At 35.7% G+C, this 22,419-nt stretch overlaps 1 protein-coding gene across 1 annotated transcript in view; it reads right to left on the bottom strand.

The window, feature by feature from the left end:
- Positions 1–498: 498 nt before the first annotated feature.
- Positions 499–22,419, bottom strand: part of LOC120188023 (flavonol synthase/flavanone 3-hydroxylase-like) — a 32,962-nt gene continuing 11,041 nt past the window's right edge. Inside the window, exons 4-5 of the mRNA XM_039191579.1 lie at positions 18,797–18,806; positions 499–533 (exon numbers count right to left, since the gene is read on the bottom strand). The gene's annotated coding sequence lies outside the window, so the exon portion shown is untranslated. The remainder of the gene's footprint in view (positions 534–18,796; positions 18,807–22,419) is intronic.

Here is a 22,419-nt window from a genome sequence, read left to right as displayed (position 1 = left end):
AAGAAAAGAGGACCACTACAAAGGTCATTTAATTCATATGCGAAGGCACAAAATGTCAGGGAAAAATATTTTGAAGGTGGAACTTTTATATGTATGGCGCATTTTGTTCTATATAGGTGCTCTGATCGAACACAATAAAACTGCCATAACAATTTAAGATGTTTTGGAAAGAATAGATTCCCAAAAATGTGGACAAGGGTAAAGCCCCTATGGTAGTTGTACCCACTTAGAAAGAAAAATAAATTGGTGTGCATAAACGATGACATTACTGATGATGTCCACACATCTGCACAAATGCCACTGCAAATTGCAACACTTCTGTACAAGTATCGCCTAAAGAAGACAACCAATCATGTTTGGATTGTACCACCATCGAACCCTGAACACTCCAGCCCAGCCCCACACCATTGCACAAGAACACCAAGCGTTAAACTGCTAGAACCTCCACCGCGACACCACCATCATATAAATTGGGTACGTCATTTTGTATTCATTTTTACATATCATGACATTGCATTTAGTTTAATTAGATACTTAGTTCTCTAAAGCATTGAGGACAATATGTCTCTCAAGTTTTGGGGAAGTAGTGTTCTTTGTAGAGCATGTGCATAATAGTATTAGCTTAACATTATATCGTGGCATCAATAATTGGTAGGATAGTTAGATGAAATGTTTTGATGATACCCGATGATGATGAAAATTTGTAGGCTAGAAACTGAATGTAAATAACTGTGGAGAATAATAGAACTGACTCTAGAGCTTTATGCTTTGTGAATTAATCTTACACGATTTGTATGTTCTTTGTACTTATGGAACTTATGAAGTTTTTATGAAAGAACTCTGGTTAGCCTAGGCATTAAAATTTGGTATTATGCCTAAATGATAAATCACTGTTTAAAGAACTCCCTTATGTCTAAATAATGTTTAATCATGAATAAATGTTTTAGCATAGATGTAGAGGGACACTCCTCTTTTCCATGGTATTTCCTGAAACTCTCTTTAGTAAATGGAAGTCATATACATACGAGTAAATGAAAACAGTCACTGGATGACTCAACCTGACTAGCTTGGAGGTGGAAGGTATGCCCCTTCTCACTTAGAGTGTGGGATGGTAGGTGTGATGGGTTGACTCTCTTCGTAGCAACATAAAAAAATGTGTATTAAATAAAAAAGGAGTTTAAATGTTTTTTAATGAATGAGTAAATACAGTGGCAAAACTAGGGAACTCAATTAGAAATTGCCTAGATTCGTTAAGTATATATTAGTTACAATCACGCACATATACAACCATAAAGAATCTTGACTAGGGAAAAGTACTTGGTTTCTTAATATGTCTAGCATGTTGAAGCCCTAATTTTTCTGAGGGTTAAAATTCTATTTTCTCCTTGATGTCCTATTGTTGAAAATTGCCATGACATTCTGATTGTGTTAATTGCTATCTATTGCTTGAGGACAAGCAATAGCTTAAGTTTGGGGTGTGATAACTCCATAAAAGGCTATTTTTAAGGCATTTTCATTTAAGTTATTGTTTTTCTAAGGGTTCATATAGGTCATTTTATATTCATATAGTTGCATGTAGTTGTATTTTTAGTGTTGTGTTATTTTACTTTGTTAAGGTGCTATATGATGGGAAATATATGGTTGGTTAAAGATGTGCGGGAAACAAATAGCATATGGCGAACTGAGAAGAATGTTGCTAAAACAGACAAAGAGATATTTTCACAAGAGAACATCTGTCAAAGCACGTGTCTTCTGCTAATAATCATCTCAATGGGGTCCACTTCTATAAAGGAATGAATTTGGGGTATGATGGGTATTTTGAGTGCAAAATTCCCAAGAGTACCTTAGATATTTTTTATTTAAAGGACACCTCACATGAGAGGGGGAGGAAGAAATCCATCACCAACTTCTTTATTTTTTCTACCTCCATTATCATTCTTCATTCTCCATTTTTATTGGTGTTCCTCCATTGGTGAAACTCAAGGGAGTGACATAGCATCCAAGAAGAGCTCATGCTATAGTCGTTTGAGGTGGTTTAATAGTGTTTTTCTTCTCCAACCTTTGCTTTATTTTTAAAGCTTCAAACTTTATTTGGGTTGTAAGGTCGAATGAATGATTGGGTATACTTTATGTTTTATTCGAACCCCAGTATGAACTAAGTTATATTTGGTGGGGTTCATTAGATGGATGCTTGAAACTTTATTTTAATGGTTGATGAATATTTATCTTTTGTATTTACTTGTTTTGTTTATGTACTTCATGTTTTAAGATTATAGGAGGCATGATAGTGTCCATTTCTTAGATGAAGAGTAGTTGTTCGAGAGAAATATGATAACTAATTCTTAAGTGTTCGAGAGAAACTTAAGTAAGATTAACATAAGTAATGGGGTATAGTTAATCACTATAGCCTAATCCTTTAGTACTTGAGATAGACTTAGCTAGGATTTCAAAGAATAAGAGGGGTAATGTGTTATCAATAGTGTAGATGAATAGTTGAGACTGTCATGACATGTAAAGGCGAATACGGTGTTTTAATTTTATCCGCATATATCTGGCATTTATGGCATATTCTTATGTAATTGATGCAATCTGTATGCATCGTGGCACAATAATATCCATATATCATGATCTTCCTGGCCATAGATAAACCATTTACATGTGTTCCACATGTTGCGCCATGCACCTCTTCCATTACATTTTTTGCTTCTTTGGAAATTACCCATCTCAAAAAAACTTGGTCACTACGTCTTCTGTATAAGATCTCTCCATCAAGGAAGTATCTAGCTACCATTCTTCTAATTGTTTTCTTGTCAATTTCAAAAGCACCGGGAGGGTACGTTTGGTACCTTACATATCGTAAGATATCGTGGTAACATGGATGGCCATCTATTTCTTCTTCTAGAAGATAGCAATGATCCAGGGCCTCATATACTTTCATCCTTGTTGGCATCATGAACATCCTCTTATTAGATTTTAACATTGCCAGCAAGGTAGCCAAAGCATCAATCATTTGATTGTCTTCTCAGGGGAGATACCTGAACGTGACATCCTCAAATTATTTCAGTAGATCGAGGATGAAATTTTGATATTCGACTAGCTTAGGGTCTTTTGTCTCCCATTCTCCCCTTAGTTGGTACACTACTAATGATAAATCTCCATATACTTTAAGTGTTTTGACATTTCTTTCAATGGTTTCCTTTAACCCTATAATGAAAGCTTCATATTTCCATGTTGTTGGTGTAAAAGAATTCTAATATACTTGTGAAAGGATAGTATATATCTTCTGGGGAAATCAACACTGCCCTGATTCATTTTCCTAAAGCGTTAGAGGCTTTATCAAAGTACAATGTTCATGATTTGTTCCCCGATGCTTTCTTCTTCGGTAGAAATTCACAACAAATCCTCATATGGGAAATTAAAGTTTAGAGACTCGTAATCCTCCAAGGCACGACTTGCAAGAAATTCGACTATGGCACTCCCTTTTATTACCTTTTGGTTCATATAGACAATATCAAATTCAGATAACAACATCTACCATCTATCCAGTCTGCCAGTCAGAGCAGGATATTCCATCAAAAAATTTAATAGATTCATCCTCGATATCAACCATGTGGTATGGTATAACATGTACTGCCTGATTTCCAGGTTGCCCATACTAAGGCACAACACAGCTTTTGAATTGGTGGGTATCGAGTCTTGCAGTCAGTAAACTTCTTGTTCAAGTGATAAAGGCTCTTTCCCTCTTTCCTAACTCGTCAAGTTGCCCTAGCATGCATCTCATTGAATTCTCAAAATCGTTAAGTAAAGAATTAGCTGGTGCTACTAGTATGGGGGCATTGGACATATTTCTTGATAATTTGTGGAGTCTCCTGGAATTTGCTATTCCATACCTCAGGATTATTCTTCCTGAGCAATTTGAACATCGGATTGCACTTATCGGTCATTGAGAAATGAATCGTGATATATAATTTAGTCTTCCCAGGAACCCTTGAACTTCTTTCTGCATGGGAGGTATTGGAAGGTATTGAATTGCCTTGACCTTATCTGGATCGATCTCGATACCTTTCTGGCTCACAAAAAAGCCCAGTAGTTTTCTTGATTTTACTCCGAACATGCATTTGGTTGGACTGAGCTTAAATCGGTACTTCCTTAATCTTTGGAACAATTTTCTCAGATTCTGTACATGCTCTTCTTCCGTTCGGGACCTGGCAATCATGTCATCCACATATACTTCAATTTCCTTGTGCATTATGTCATGAAAAGAGTTACCATGGTTATCTGATAGTTGCCCCAACATTTTTCAAACCAAATAACATGACTTTATAGTTCTGTACATGGTTATAAATGTTGTTTTCTCCATGTTTTCATGATTCATTTTGATCTAATTATACCCCTATTAGTCATATTAAGAAAACCAAGAATGCCCCGCAGTATTGTCTACCAGAGTGTCTATATGAGGCAAGGGAAAATCCATAAAACAAGTTACGTGTGGGGAAGAATTAGCACCCCCACAAGCACCCAAAATTGGTACCAAGTTGGTTACCCTATATTTAGAATCAAAAATTTTGAGTTCGAGCTTTATTCAATTTAAAAATCATTACGATGCAAAATTGAAAAGAGTATTCGTTTATTAAGGCGGATAGCATTTGCCCCTATCATAAATGCGGGAGATAAGCTATTGTACCTAACAATCGAACATTGCCTTAATTTTAGAAAACATGATGTGGTCTTGAAAAGAATGTCGACCTATTTCGGGAATCACCAGTAGTTATCCCTGAGCATACTTGCGCGAGATATACCATTAATTCCCTAATAAGTGAACATTGCCTTAGGTTTTAAAAATAAAATGAATTGAACAAATTTTTATTCATCCTAATTAACTAAGGGTAATTTAAGGCTCTCTCTATCCTAAAGTGTCAAATTATGATAATTAAATAACGTAAATGAACAAACCTAGAAATGTAGGTTCTAATATTAACTCTATTTGATTTTTAAATTAATTATTGAATCGAATAATCGAGATGGTCCCTTGAGCATTTAAGCGAGGGTCGACCCGAATTATTCCCTAAATTAAGAGGACTATATTGAAATCTAGCTAAAAGTGGAGGCTCTATTTAACCTATTTGATTATGCCAATCTTAAAGGTCTAATTAAAGTTCAGGGATTAAAGGGTCAAAGATCTAAAAAGCTAAGTCCTAAAAGACTAGAAATTTAAGGATCTAAATCAATAATTCCTAAAGCTTGTGGACTAATTAATAAACCAAAATCCTAAGGAATCTAAATTAATCTAAAAAGGGGATTTAAACCAAAAATGTTTTTTAAAAAAATATCGATGATTAACAAGTTTTAAAAGTCAAGCAATCGAGTCAAGTAATCGGGCATCTTATGTGAAAACTCAACTTGAATTGTTCCTTAATTAAATATGATGTCATCCTAATTTCTAAGTCCGATTTGAATTATTAACCTAATCTAAGAGCGAAATCCAAAAGGCTAAAACTATGAAATATCGAATCACTTAATAAACCTAATTAAATAAATAAAAACAACAAACACGACATAAAAAATAAAATAAACATAAATACAAGGACCAAATTGCAAGAATATCAAATTACCAAGCTAAAAATATAAATTAGACATATGATAGGGGCTAAATTAAAACAAGTTAAAATTTAATGGCCAAATATAAGCAATAAAAATAGTTTAGGTACTAAAATGAAAAACACATGAAAGTTACAAGGACTAAAAGATAATTATTCATTTTATTTAAGCCTACAATAACCTACTAAACAAAAATTGAAAAATTACAAAATTAGTCCACAAAAATTTTAAAAATTTAAAAAGTCACTACTCATGAGCAAAGTGTAAAAACATGCTAAACTTTGAGGGATGAAACAGTGAATAACCCAAAAATTACAATGCGTGCAAAAAAGGAGAAAATAATAGTTTTAAACCCTACAGGTGACCAGAATATAAAAACACACTAAAGTTAGAGGGATTAAAACGTGAATAACCCAAACATTACAAAGCACACGAAAAAAACAAAAATATATTTGGTCCCTATAGGTGACTAAAATATAAAAATACGCTAAACTTAGGGGGACCTAAGCGTGATTTTACCCTAAATTATTTCTATACATACTATTTTTTCTCTTTTATATAATTTTAACCTCACCCAAAAAACGCTCTCCCCTCTCTCATTTTTCCCCCGACCGACCCCTTATCGACTGGCTCGAACCTTTCTCCGACCGCCACACACGCGTTCGAAACACCCAAACAAACTAAAACACTCAAAAAAACCTAGACCTACTAGCCTAGGCCCTTGTTTAGGGCTAAAACTACAAAAAAACACTCCTAAACCCTTCAAAAATAGGCTAAACTATTTGTCTTCCCCAGACTCTGACGACCTCCGACGATGCCTCCCCGACTCAGGTAAACTCAGATCTATTATTTTCTTATACTTTTTTTTGTTTTTAACTACGAAAAGGCTTGGGTGGTTTTGTTATTTCGATGAAAAAAATATTTCTTTTTTTACTGCTATTTTAAAACCTAATGTGGGTTTCTAACATGTTATTACTGTTTTTTGAAATGAAACTAAACATTGGCTTATTCAAAAACTGGAAAAAAAAAGCTTTCCCTTTTTTACTGAGATTCAGAACTAAAAGCAGTGAAAAACAAAAAAAACTACTTGAAATTAAAAAATGAAAAAAATAACCTTGAATGTTGATGCTTATTGCTTCGAAAAACTAGATAAACAAAGAGATTTACAGTCTTTAATGCCCGAGTTTTATACCCATTTACAAGGAAATGAAAATGATTACAATCTTGTTTGCTTGCTTTATGTTTTCTACAGGAGTTGCGTGGAGTGTTGGGTGTTTTACGTGTTGGAGCAATCTTCCACTGTTTGGTGCAGAAAACGGTGGTGCTGATTGGGGGATTTGAGTGGCTACCCTAGTGTTAGGGTTAGATCAGGTCGAGTTTAGTTTGGGTTCTGAGTCGGGTTTGGTATTTAGGTTGGTTTGGATTGGGTTTGAGGTTGGTTTGGTTGGGCTTGAGGTCTGTTTGTAAATGGGGTAATAAAAATGGCGATTACATTCCTAGAGGGATAATGATTGGATTACCGATAATGATGAGGTAAGCTCTACGAGTGAGTATATCTTCATGCTAAAAAGAGCAAAATATTGTGAAAGATTACTAGAAAATGTGCATAACTCGTTCTACTATGGGGCCAGGTCTTCTGCTCTCAATTTAGCTAGGTAAGAAGTTAAGTAGCTTATGAACTTATTAGCATAAATTCTATTATGGGAAAAACTAACTCTTCTAGTTTCTTTGTTATGTGATTAATAGGGATCGATATATGGCTCATAGTCAAGTTTACAATGGTAAAAAAAAACACATTCACATAAGACATGAATATGTAAAGTCTGAAATTAGTTGGAGAGGAACCTAGATGATCCATTTACAAAAGGGTTAAGTCTGAAATTAGTTCTAGATTCGTTCAGGGGGATAGGCCTAAAGCTCATTAGTTGAGGAATTCATAGTGGACACCCAACTTAGTTATGTAAGTTCATTGTTGCAAACAAAACCATAAAAAACTCATAGTGTACATTTTTGCCTATCCCTATGACGAATAATGTGTATGCACAATGATGAGTTTTTTGCGCTTAATAAATTTATAGCTCATGTTTTTGGTGGTCTTAGTGCAAAATTTTTATGAATTTACCTTTCTTGTTGAATAACTACTCTTTATGAGTCCATAGCCTAGAGTTTGGGTGGTCATATTGAGAAAGACTGGAAGGACTTACCAAAAGGAAGAATGAGTTGCTTAACTCTTAATGAATTCAATCCCAAGAGTTTGAGTTGTCTTATTTGAGAAGGACTTATTGAATTCATCGATAAAAGAGGTTAAGTTTTTATTCTTAATAAATTATTATCCCAAAGTTTAGGAGGTTCATTTTAAATGAATTTAAGGAATTCCTCTATTTTTATTATGAGATTGAGCTTACAGAAAAGCTCTTAATAATTTCATAGCCCTAATTCGAGAGGTTTATAACGAGATAAATCCGATAAAATTATATACGTTGGTGAGAAGAATTAACCATCTTCTATGAAAGACATTGAGTCGTCTTTCTAACACACTGAATCATGAGGTATTATGGTTATATATATATATATATATACGGAGGACTTCGGTAGATGAATGAGGTTAGTCGTGTGTTATGAGTTCATATCTTAACAATTTCAAGATCCGTTCACTTAGTTAATAGAAAAATTACTCATTTTCACTTTGTACTAGTTCAAGATATGTTCACTAGTGCGTAAGTGGTTAATCTCATTATTACTTTTCTTGCCTTTTAACCTCAAATTTCTCATTTATTAAAAAGAATTCTTTCGTATTAATGGGAGATGTTGGTAATACAAAGAATTCCACATTAGGTAGGAATCATTTAGCGTGGTTCGGATTTGGTTTGTGTGCATTTCCTATTAGACAAAATCCTCTTGATAAACTATTATTAATTAGGGTTATATTTTAACATTTCTAGATGTTACAAAATATTTAATAAGATTTATGGTCATTAAATTAGTGTTTGATAATAATTATTTTGTAACTATTATTGGATCTTTTACCATTTTATCCCTACCTTGAACCTACAAATAGAGGTTTCTTTTTCCATTTTGGTATGTACAACTATAAGAGAAATTTCTCTTTTTTCTTATTCCAAGCAAAAAAAAAACATTTTCTTTAAAACCCTCCTTCCTCTTAGGGTTTCAATATTTTTAAGTTATTATTTCGATTTTTTAGAGAAGAACAGTACCAAAAAAGTCTACTCCAGTTTTTGGGTATATGAATTCTTATAGAGATCGTGCTAACCTTAGCGAGAGTTCCTTTAATGTATCAATTACACATATGAAGACGAATTTCTTTTAGAACAATGATTTACTATGACACGAATATTTGTTTCTTTCTTATTTATTTATATTGTTCTAGTTAGTGCTAACACGTCGTATTATAGAAATTTTATCAATAAATCCTTTTGATTAATTAAAAAATAAAATTTAATTCATATTGATGGGATATAAACATAAATAAATGTGATGTTAACACAAAAAGATATATTAACATGAAGAAATGTGATATTAACACGAAGAGATGTGATATTAACACGAAGAGATGTGATGTTAACACGAAGATATGTGATGTTAACATCTCTCTACCCATAATGCACGACAAAAAATATTTTCTTCATCAAAAAGTTGTCAAATACTAAGGGGTGTTTGGTTCAGGTAATATGGGATTATCGGGGGAATGAAATGTTATTCCCCCGTTTGGTTGGCCAGTAATCCTATTCCCCGGTAATCATTTATTCCCAATAATGGTATTTTAGGGGTGATAACTTCATAAAAAGACTCAATTTCTAGTCTTTTCACTTAAGTTATTGCTCGTCTAAACAAAGTATGCACAATATTTTAGTTGCATTTAGGTTATATTTGCTTATGGTGGATAAGTTTTGCTTCGGCAAGATTTATTTGGTTTAACTGATGCTGGTGAGGAGAAAGGGTTTGTATGGATTGTGTATGTGCAGGAAACTGATAGAGGAAGAACATTTCAGTAGTGACAACATAATTTGCAAGGGCCAATGGAAGAGAGAAGAACGTGACGAGCAAATTTATCTCGCCGAGGCAAGGTTTATCTGAAGAGTCTGGAGTGGGTATGACGAAACCACCTAGGTCACACGCCAGCTGGATGACCTCCTTCACATGCAGCAATCCTTAAATAATCTAACAGCCGCCAGCCACCTTTTCTTTTTAAGTCCAGACAAGATAGCAACAATTATTTAAGGAATCTCCAATCATGTGAAACCCTAGGAGATTCTTCCTTATAAATAACCAGTTGTAGCCACCAAAAGAAGGGGCAAGGAAGAAGAGAGAAGAACTTTACTTAAGGCGTGAGCGAGCAACTGCAATCTTTCCCACCGTTTACCAACCGACCTTCCTTGGTGTCTTTCATAGCCAAATTGTAGCAGAGCGGTGATCAGGTCTCGAGATAGGCTGATCACTAAGGCAGGTGCGGTGCTGATCAGAATTGTCATGACAGAGACCCCAGTTTTGGGAGTCATTCTTCTTTTGTTCTTAATTTCTTTACATATTTGGGGTTGTATTAAACGATGATACTTGGATGACTTTTTGATAGCACCATGACTGTCTTACTTGGTGTTAATCTTTGTTTTACCTAGACAATTATTTTCTATTTTATGAATGATGAATTATGTTTTTTCTCATGATTGTTTTGTTCATTGTTTGAATATTCTACCTTGACATTATAAGAGCATCAAAAGATCACCTGGGGTTTTGGTAAAACATGTCATGGCAATGTAAGAGCATCGAGAGATCGTCTTTTGTCTAGATAATGATTCTTATATTTGAGAGGATTAAAATAGATCTACGTGAACAATGGAATGGAACTGGGATGGCAAAGTTCTAACTTGTCTACCTTAGAGATAAGGAACAGGTTTTAATCGACTAAAAGGGATAGACGCTAGAGTAGGATAGACAACGCATATAGTTCACGCTGAGAGGTATTGCTACAACAACAGTCTGACAAACCAAGGGTTGTAGTTAACGCTGAGTAGTATTGCATAGCAACCGTCTAAGAATACTTAGTAATCTTGTCGGGCAGCATAAGCAAGTCATAATTATTCATTCTAAACTTAGAGTAATTGTTGTTAATACAAAAGATTAGCATAAGTGCTTTGTGGTAAGTCTGAATATCTGAGGTTGTTTGAATTATATTTAAATCAACACTTGTCTTTATTTTGCTTTAGTAGTCTGCATCTTTATTTTACCTCGACCAAACTTTTTTGCAATCATACATTATAATATTTCCTTGTTTTATTAATATTGGCTTTTTAGTTTCACAAGATAGTAGGAATTAGCTCCTGACCACTAGTTCTAGTTGCGGTGAAGATAAATTTCTAGACCAATCCCTGAGGAAACGATACTCACTTACCCTATATTACTTGATTCGATTGTGTATACTTGCATAAAATTGCTTGCCTTAGCATATAAATTTATAAGCATCAAGTTTTTGACAACGTTGCCGAGGATTGGCAACTAACGAAATTTTTATTTGTCATAACAAGTTTTTGTCACCTTATATTTAACTAGTCTAACGTAGATTACTATTTTCTTTTGTAGGTTTTTATTATTGCATGACCCTGAGATCTTCTAGTAAACCTTTGGAACCATTCGACCCTGAAGTTGAACAATCATTCAGACAAAGGCTACGTGCCCAAAGAACCAGAGAACATTTAAACCAACTTCAAATGCAAGACAACATGGGAGATCTCGGAGACCCTGATGCATCAATTAATAAGTTGCAAGACCAAGAGCAATATGAGATCATTTGAACCCAATTCTTGATGACCTCAACCCAGGCATAGTGGCACCTGAAATACAAGCAACTCATTTTGAACTTAAACCGGTCATGTTTAATATGTTAAACTCTATTGGCCAATTTGGTGGTTCACCTAATAAGACGCTAGACAACATATTCGTGATTTCCTTGAAGTTTACGACTCGTTTTGTCAACAAGGAGTACATGAAGACGTGCTTAAACTAAAACTCTTCTCTTATTCCCTACGCTATAGAGCGAGAGCCTGGCTCAGTAGAGTTCCTTTCGGCCAATGGAGTCATGGGTATATTTATGAAAGAGTTTCCTACTTCGATATAATCTGCCCAATATGAATACACAGCTTCGCAATGACATTGCAAGTTTTCGCCAAGGAGATGATGAATCAATGTACGAATGTTGGGATAGGTACAAAAGTCTACTTCACAAATGTGTCAACCATGGATTTCATGACTGGACGCAGGTGGTGATGTTTTACCCGAGGATGACGTTAGATGCCTCAGCAAAGGGCACCTTACATGACAAATTACCCGAGGAAGCCTTTGACATCCTTAACAGGATAGAAAATAATGATTATCAATTCCAAAATATAAGATTGGGAACCAATAGAAAAACATCTGGAGCATATGAATTAGAGGGTAAGGATTCGGTAGTTGCTCAACTTTCTACCATAATTAATATGTTGAAAATTTGCAATGTCCTAATGAGATAAGAGAAGTCAAGGTGACCAATAGCGCATGCATGTTTTTTCACGGCAACCATCATGAGAGTGAATGTCCGAAAAACCATGAGTCAACAAATTTTGTGGGCAATTATAACCGGAGCAATAATTACCCCTATTCAAATATGTACAATTCTGGTTGGAGACAACACCCGAATTTTTCATTGAGCAATCAAGGGAAAGGTAACATTCAAGCAGCAAATTACAGGTCACAGCAGAATAATTCAGACCATCAATATTTTCAGAATCAACAGCCCTGGCAAAATAATAAAGGTATAGCTTCTTCCTCAAACACTAATTCCAATACTAACTCATTGGAATTATCATTATGGGAATTTATGGCTTCGACAAAAGATTTCATGGCTTCAACAAAGACCTTGATGCACGAGCATTCTGCAACAATTAAAAATAAAGGAAATTTGCTACAAAGTCAAGCAACACTTTTGCAAAGCCATAGTTCATCTCTAAGAGTATTGGAGAATCAAGTAGTCCAAATTGCTACGACATTGCATTCTCGCCACAAGGAAATCTCCCTAGTGATACTGAGATCACTAAACATCAGGAAAGGAGCAATGCAATGTACTTACATAAGGAGTGGAACATAAGTCAACCAAAATGACAAGTTTGGGGGAGAACACATAAATAGTCCTCGCCATGGCATAATACAACCAAAGGATCGAGCTGAAAATGAGGAATGAGATGAATCACCTGAAGAGAAGGAAATGAGTGAAGGCTCAGAAAAACATCGTCTAGATAATGAGAAATTCATGGCCAAGGCCAAAGATTCCTCAACACCAATAGCAGATAATGTACGGCCTCCACCACCGTTCCCTCAACGATTGAAGAAGCATAATGATGACATCCAATTCAAGAAATTCGTTTATATTCTGGACCAGTTGTATATCAATGTGCCTTTACTTGAAGCCATCAAGAAAATGCCTTCCTATGCCAAGTTTCTTAAGGACATCATTACGAAGAAAATGAAGGTAGAACGTGTTCCCACGGCAACAGAAATCTATTCTACAGTAAGAAAACTCCCACCAAAATAAAAAGACACTGGCAGTTTTATAATATCATGCTCAATTGGTAATGACTTTGTAGGATGAGCTCTTGTTGATTTGGGATCAAGTGTAAACTTGATACCAAAGTCCATATTTATGAAACTCGAAGGATATCACGCTTGTCCAACCACAGTCATCCTACAGCCGGCCGATCGGTCTTATGTGCAGCCTGAAGGCAGAATAGAAGACATTATAATAAGGTAGACAAATTCATATTCCCAATGATTTCCTCATCTTGTACTGCGAAGCCCATGAAAACACACCGATCATTCTGGGAGAACCCTTCTTAGCCACTGGAAGAATCCTAATAGATTATGAAAAGGGAGAGTTCATAATGCGAGTAGGAGAGCAAAGTGTCACCGTCAATGTATTCAACTCCATGAAATATGTGGCTCAGAGGAATGCCAATGCATTAGAAAAATAGAGGAAAAGACAATCCTTGGACATGGTGAATCTCTAAGGCTCGACGAATACAACGCTTTGTACCATGACCCTGCAAATGAGATGCATGAACAAGAAAACTTTGACGATTATGAAAATTATAGCCCTGACAACAGAAATCTAAACAAAGCACACAATGAGTGGCCTTAAAACAACACCAATGCAGGATACGAAGGAAAGACAAAGGATTAATCGAGGATTCTTCATAATAGATTAGGTATGAAATTCAAACCCTTAGATTATTATGAAGTTAATTCTCCAGAATCATCTTCACAACATGCACCGAAATTGGAGCTTAAAACTTTTCCATCACATTTGAAGTATGCATACCTAGGAATTGATGAAACTTTACCCGTAATAATCTCTGGCAATCTAACCTCCGAACAGAAGAATAATTTATTGAATGTTTTATCACAACATAAAAAGGCTTTAGGATGGACAATGGTAGACTTGAAGGGAATTAGTCCTACCATATGCATGCACAAGATCAATTTAGAAGATAGCAATAGCACTTCGATGAAACCCCAAAGAAGGCTCAACCCAATCATAAAGAAGGTAATCATGAAGGAAATTATAAAATGGTTGGATGCGACAGTGATTTATCCTATATCCGATAGTTCATGGGTCAGTCGGTGCAATGTGTACCAAAGAAGGGTGGTGTGACCATGGTTAAAAGCAGCATGACAGGTCCTCACCACCAGAACAGTCATGGGTTGGTGCATATGTATGGATTACATGAAGCTTAATAAAGCCACAAAGAAAGACATTTTCTCCTCCTTTTATCGACGAAATGCTTGATAGGTTAGCGGGAAAAGCATTTTATTGCTTCCTCGATGGATACTCAAGATATAATCAAATAGCCATAGCACCGGAGGATCAAGAGAAAACCACTTTTACATGCCTATATGGTACCTATGCATTTAGACGAATGTCATTTGGGCTGTGTAACGCTCTAACTACATTCCAAAGATGCATTATGGAATCTTTTCAGATATGGTGGAATAATGTATGGAAATATTATGGACGACTTCTCCGTCTCAGGTGATTATTTTGACCGACGTCTCGGCAATTTATCCAAGGTATTGTACGATGTGAAGAGACCAATCTAGTACTAAATTGGGAGAAATGTCATTTTATGGTAACCGAGGGAATAGTGTTGGGTCACAAAATTTCATGCTGAGGCATTAAAGTCGATAAAGCCAAGGTGGAAGTAATTGCAAACCTTCCCCCACCCACCAACGTGAGAGGTGTACGCAGTTTCCTTGGACATGCAAGCTTCTACAGGCGATTCATAAAAGATTTTTCTCAAATCTCTAAACCCTTATGCCTTTTACTTCAACAAAATCATCCATTTGAATTTAATAATAGTGTTTGAATACCTTTATAGAACTGAAGAAGAAACTCTCGACAGCACCAATCGTTATCCCACCGGACTGGAACGAACCTTTTGAGCTCATGTGCGATGCTAGTGACTATGTAGTCGGAGTAGTAGCAACCAAAAAGTAAAACCTTTCATGTTATCTACTATGCGAGTCGTACTCTTAATGATGCACAAGTAAACTATATCACCACTGAAAAAGAACTCTTAGCAGTAGTATTTGCATTCGATAAGTTTAGGTCATATCTAATAGGCACTAAGGTAATTGTGCATACAGATCATTCTGCCATTAAATATTTGATCAATAAAAATGATGCAAAGCCTAGGCTAATTTGATGAATATTATTACTACAATAGAGATCAAAGATAAAAGGCATACAGAAAATCAAGTGACAGACTATTTGTCTATGCTAGCTAACAAATGTGATTGTCATGACATAACAGAAATTCAAGAAGATTTCCCTGATGACAAAATATTATTTGTCACGGCTACACCGTGGTATGCTGACATAGTTAACTTTATTGTTAGTTGTATTGTTCCTCCTGATTTATCTAGCCAAGGCCGAAAGAAGTTTCAACATGATGTATGACATTATTACTGGGATAAACGATTTTTATTCAAGAAATGTGGAGACCAAATAATCCAAAGATGCATTCCAGAAGAAGAACAGAAAGATATTCTACACTAATGTCACTTGTCACCGTATGGAGGGCACTTTGGTGGAATGAGAACAACGGTCAAAGTACTTCAGCCGGATTCTATTGGACAACCTTGTTCAAAGATGCGCATGAATTCTATAAGTTATGTGATAGATGCCAACGAACAGGGAACATATCAAAACAGCATGAGATGCCATGGCAAAATATTCTGGAGATTGAACTCTTAGACGTATGGGGAATAGACTTCATGGGACCCTTTCCCACATTATTTGGAGATTTGTACATTCTCTTGGCAATGGATTATGTATCCAAATAGGTCGAGGCCACTGCAACACCTAAAAATGATTCCAAGACGATGTTAAATTTTTTGCACAAAAATATATTCATACGATTTGGAACACCAAGAGCTATCATTAGTGATGAGGGCACACATTTTGAAAACAAATTGATTACCAAGGCACTGAAATGATATGGGGTGCGACATAAGATCGCTATGGCATATCACCCTCAGACTAATGGACAAGCAAAGTGTCTAATCGAAAAATCAAAAAGATCCTTGAAAATATGGTCAACCCAAGTCGAAAGGACTGGTCTCTGAAGCTAGATGAAGCAATATGGGCTTATTGCACAGTATTCAAGACACCGTTAGGAATGTCCCCGTTCAAACTGGTCTACAGAAAAGAATACCATCTACTTATGGAACTTGAACATAAAGCTCACTGGGCCATAAAAAGTTAAACATGATGCTCAGCTTGCTGGAGAAAGAAAACTCTTGGAACTCAACGAGATGGATGAATTCAGAGTACATGCATACGAAAATGTATGTCTGTACAAAGAGAAAACAAAACGATGGCATGACAAAAATATATTACCTAGGCAATTTTATTCTGGACAACAAGTATTGCTCTACAATTCACGTCTTAAGTTATTCCCAGGCAAGCTAAAATCACGATGGTCAAACCGTTCATTGTACATCAAGTCCATAACAATGGAGCAATAGAAATCCAGAACCAATACGATGGTTCCATCTTCAAGGTGAACGGGCACAGGCTAAAGGAGTACAAAAGAGCCCTAGTCATGCATGACAAATCGGCATCAATGGCACATGATACCCAAGAGTTTGCCTTACTTACTTGAACAAAATTCGTTGCCTAGGCAAAAAAAATTTGAATTCTATACATAAATAAATTAGGTTATTTTGTGCTTTCATTATCCGTTTTATTTTTGTTTCTTTATTTATTGTAGGCATGTGGTTGCATGGGGAGATAGCGCATGCATGAAAAGAAAGGAAACCCTATGGTAAGAGGTTTAGGCGACAAAATTAAAGAGGGAAAGCAATATTTTCCCCAACTTTACGTCCAATCAAATATCTCACATTTAATGCCAAATCTTTTCCCCTCGTGTAAGGACCAATTTACCCCGAAACCAACTATTACTTTCCAGAAAAAAAACCCGCCCAACTTCTTCTTATTCATCATCGTGCCTCACTCTCTCTCTACCAAGCAAGAATATTTTTCTTTCTTTCAACAAAAGCTTCCTCATCGTCACCGCTAACTTCACTGTACCAACCAAGTATCATATCCAGATCAAGGAAAACCCTAGCCACAACACTGAGCTTTGAGCGTTTCCAAACAGCTGAAGCCGAAGCAAGCTTCAAAATCCTCCAAAAATGATAAGTGTACTTGGAAGATGGGTTCGTCTTTCCAGTAGAGGATGAAGAGCCATTTGGACCAGAGGTAATGGACGTAATTAAGAAGCACAACTGGGAGAAGTTCGTTCGCCATCCCAAAGTTATATCACCAGCGATGACGAGGGAGTTCTATGCCCATCTTGAAGACCCATCAAACCACACGGTGTATGTCTAAGGGAAGCTCCTTTGGTTTTCCCCTTCAGCAGTAAACAAATACATCAAGTTGGGGAAAGTCGAGGAGTAGCATAAGAAATTTGTGGTTGAGTCATACCATAAAATATACAGTGGAGTTCTTGAAGATCTAAGCTTTGGGTGGGCCAAGTTCGAAGGGAATGCTCCAACGAGGAAGAGAGTCGATCGCCGAGCCCTTAAACCGATCGTTAAATTATGAAACCATTTTCTCAAGGGTAAGCTTATGACAACATCTCACAACACAACTGTGCTCGTGAAAACATTGATACTCTTGCACTCGATAATATACGGGAGGAATATCCAGGTTGGAGAACTCATCTTCGAGCAAATCCATGAGTGTGCTAAAAGAAACTGGGGTAATTTACTATTTTCTAATTTGATAACCACTCTGTGCAGGAAAAAGAAGGTCCCCGAGGAGCCCTTTGAGGATTTCATTAAATCTAAGGAGGGTATCACCAAGAAGAAAGTACCAAAGCTGATGAGTTTCGATGACAACGCTCGGCATGAAGGTTTGGAGAGGGGAGCAAAATCTATTATCGCGGTCAGAATGACCGCAGTTGTTACGCACACGCGAGAAATGCGTGAGAAGATAGGGTGCCTAGAGGATCACATGGAGATCTTTTTCGAGTATGTCAAGGGGCACGCAACTCAACGCCTTTTTCGAGTTGCTCCCGATCACAACCGCCAATCTGCCACCCTTCCCCAGCGTCCTCCTCAAATACAATGCTGGTGGCAACACATTCCACGCCTCGACATCAAATCTCCCCCCTGAAGTATCCACAGACGTAGCACCACTGGAAACCCATGTCTCACCTGTACCAGAGGAAGGCCATGGCGACACAAACGAGTTCCTCAGCTCCTCATCTTTGTTAACCTCTGCATCTAGTCAAGCCACCCTACCACAGTAAGTTTACATTTTAGTTTTTTTTATTTTTTACATTTGCATATAGCATCATGTAGTTTTAGTTCTCATGCATTGAGGACAATGCATCCCTCATGTTTGGGGGAGGTATTGTGCCATATTTTGTCATACTTTGTTAAAAAGCAATTGATGATAATTGGTTGAAAATTTTAGTTGTCATGACATAAGTAGGTTAAGACTATTGTTTGGAATGAATTAGGGATGCCCAATGATGAATGCATAATTTGATTGCCTAGGCTAGAATTATTATAAGACTGTCTAAGGAATAGAACCAACCCTAGGCCTGATTCTTTGAAATTTATAAACATGATTGTAGGATGTCCCTGCTTAAGGTAATCTGTAAAATTTTTAGGAAAGAACTTTCTTCTTGCCAAGACTTCAAAAATATTTTAAGGATAAGGTGGAACTCCCTAGTGTTTAAAACTTGAAAAATAAAAGGGACATTTCTCTATGCAAAGGCATAAACATAATAACTCCATAAGAAATTAAGAGTTGCAGAGGCATATGAGTGAATGAAAGTAGTCACAGGATGACCCTGCCCGACTAGCTTGGGGGTGGAAGGTATGCTCCCTTTCACCTAGAGTTTGGGATGTTGGTGTGATGAGCTGACTCCCCAATAATAAAAAAAGAGAAAAAGTTGATAACTAGGAGTACAAACTAAGCCTGACATATAATTTGATGCCTTGACAAACCAGAAGAACTTACTTTAAGTTTTCTAATTACCTTTATGCATAGACTGATTACAATCACGCACACACAATAGCAAGGAATCCTGACTAGGGAATGGACTTGACTGATATGATTGTCGAACATGTTGAGGCCAACTATTTTTGCCGAGGGCTGAAATCTCAAACCATATGATTTTCTTAACACTGATTTGCCATGACCATTTTACTTTTCTTCTAGATATTGTACATTGCTTGAGGACAAGTAATAGCTTAAGTTTGGGGGTGTGATAACTTCGTAAAAAGACTCAATTTCTAGTCTTTTCACTTAAGTTATTGCTCGTCTAAACAAAGTATGCACAGTATTTTAGCTGCATTTAGTTGCATTTAGGTTATATTTGCTTGTGGTTGATAAGTTTTGCTTCGACAAGATTTATTTGGTTTAACTGATGCTGCTGAGGAGAATGGATTTGTGTGGATTGTGTATGTGCAGGAAACTGATAAGGAAGAACATTTTAGTCGTGACAACATAATTTGCAAGGGCCAATGGAAGAGAGAAGAACGTGAGGAGCAGATTTATCTCGCTGAGGCAAGATTTATCTGAAGAGTCTGAAGCGAGTATGACGAAACTGCCTATGTCACACTCCAATTGGATGACCTCATTCACGTGCAAGCAAGACTTAAATATTCTGACAGCTGCCAGCCGCCTTTCCTTTTTAAGTCTGGACAAGATAGAAACAGTTATTTAAGGAATCTCCAATCATGCGAAACCCTAGGAGATTCTTCCTTATAAATAATTAGCAGTAGGCGCCAAAACAAAGGGCAAGGAAGAAAAAAGAAGAGCTTTACTTAAGGCGTGAGCGAGCAACTGCACTGTTTTCCCACCGTTTACCAACCGACCTTTCTTGGTGTCCTTCATATCCAGACTGTAGCAAAGTGGTGATCAGGTCTCGAGAGTGGCTGATCCCCAAGGCAGGCGTGGTACTGATCATAATTGTCACAGCAGAGCCCCAGTTTTGGGAGTCTTTCTTCCTTTGTTCTTAATTTCTTTACATATTTGGGGATATATTAAATGATGATACTTTAATGACTTTTTTATAGCACCATGACTGTCTTACTTGGTGTTAATATTTGTTTTGCCTAGACAATTATTTTCTGTTTTATAAATGACGAATTATGTTTTTGCTCATGATTGTTTTGTTCATTGTTTGAATATTCTACCTTGACATTGTAAGAGCATCAAGAGATTACTTGGGGTTTTGGTAAAACATGTCTTGGCAATGTAAGAGCATCGAGAGATCGCCTTTTGTCTAGATAGTGATACTTAGATTCGAGAGGATTAAGATAGATCTACGTGAACAATGGAATGGATCCAGGATTGTGAAGTTCTAACTTGTCTACATTAGAGATAAGGAGCAGGTTTCAATCGACTAAAAAGGATAGACACTAGAGTAGGATATACAATGCCTATAGTTCACACTGAGAGGTATTGCTACAACAACAGTCTGACAAACCAAGGGTTGTAGTTAACGCTGAGTAGTATTGTTGTACCAACCGTCTAAGAATACTTAGTAATCCTGTCGGGCAACTTAAGCAAGTCATAATAATTCATTCTAAACTTAGAGTAATTGTTGTTAATACAAAATATTAGCATAAGTGCTTTGTGGTAAGTCTGAATATATGAGGTTGTTTGAATTATATTTAAATCAACACTTGTCTTTGTTTTTTTTAGTAGTCTGCATCTATATTTTGCCTCGACCAAACTTTTCTGCAATCATACATTATAATATTTCCTTGTTTTATTAATATTAGCTTTTTAGTTTGACAAGATAGTAGGAATTAGCTTGTGACCACTAGTTCTAGTTGTGGTGAAGATAAATTTCTAGACCAATCCCTGAGGAGACGATACTCACTTATCCTATATTACTTGATTCGATTGTGTATACTTGCACAGAATTGCTTGCCTTAGCATATACATTTACAAGCGATCAGGGGGTATATTACCGGAAATGTGATTACCCTCCTTTCTTTAGGTATTGTTGGATTATCGGTGTTTTGGACTAAAATGCCCTTAAAAAATTTCAAAAATATCCTTCTTCTGTCGTTGAATAATAAAAAATCTACGAAGGTTAAATTACAAATTTATCCTTGAACTATTTTAGATTTATAAAAAAAGTCCATAATTAGAATTTTATATGAAGTTCAAGGGTTAAAATAAAATTTTACTCTTTCATTAAACCTATTTATCTTTTCAATTTTGTAAAAAAAATATATAAATTTTATGAAGTTAAATTTTTTAAAGAAAATATATAAATTTTTTAAACAAATATATAATAAGGACAATTTGGTAAAATATACATTCCAATAATATTTTATTTCTTTAACCAAACACTGTAATCTTACATTCCTACTAAACGAACCAAACAGAAAATACAGCATTCCCAGTAATCTTATTCCCGCCGGTAATCTTATTCCCGTCGGTAATCTTATTCCCGTCGGTAATCTTATTCCCGCCGGTAATCCTATTACTACTGGTAATCTTACATTCCATGAATCAAACGCACCCTAAGGGATCAAGTGGGAGAAATCAAATTTTTCCTAATCGATTCTTTTCAACAAAAGTTTTCTCCAAAAATCAATTCGATAGATCAAAATTCATTTTTTCTTGATTATTTATTCTAATTGTAAAAATCATAATCTTCTAATGATCTTACCTTATTACATGAGACCAAAAATGTTCTCTCTTTGAACTTTGAGATAAAGGACATGGGTGAGATTAGGAGTGTTCAAAATCGGGTATCCGTATTTTCGGGTCACGGATACCGTTTCATATCTTTTTTATTTTTTATTTAAATTATATTATTTTTTAAAGAAAATTACATAGAAAAATTCTAAATTTAAAGGTCTATAATACTAATCTACTCATAAAATTTAAAAATTTAAATTTTATAATTAAAAGATAAAACTTATTAAAATACAATTTAAAAATATAATTATAATTTAGATTGTTATGCTGAAATAATTTAAAAAAAATTAATAATTTAGAATCTTAAAGTGAAATGGTTTAAGAAATTAAGAACTTAAAATATTATGGTGAAATAATTCGAGAATTAGGAATAAAAAATATATAAGAATTCGGGTACAGGGTCGGTGGGTACCCGGTTAAAGGATATTTTGTGATCCGACCCAGACCCGAAAACCCAAAAAAAGGGCTGGGTACCCGACTCTGAAAATTGGGTATTTTTATTATAAATACCCGATATTTTTAACCGGGTCGGAAGG

Source organism: Hibiscus syriacus, unplaced genomic scaffold, assembly GCF_006381635.1.
Source record: "Hibiscus syriacus cultivar Baekdansim isolate YM2019G1 unplaced genomic scaffold, ASM638163v2 tig00116937_pilon, whole genome shotgun sequence".
Lineage (NCBI taxonomy): Eukaryota > Viridiplantae > Streptophyta > Magnoliopsida > Malvales > Malvaceae > Hibiscus > Hibiscus syriacus.
Note: the sequence above shows the minus strand (reverse complement) of the source record. Positions and strands in the feature narration are given on the sequence as shown.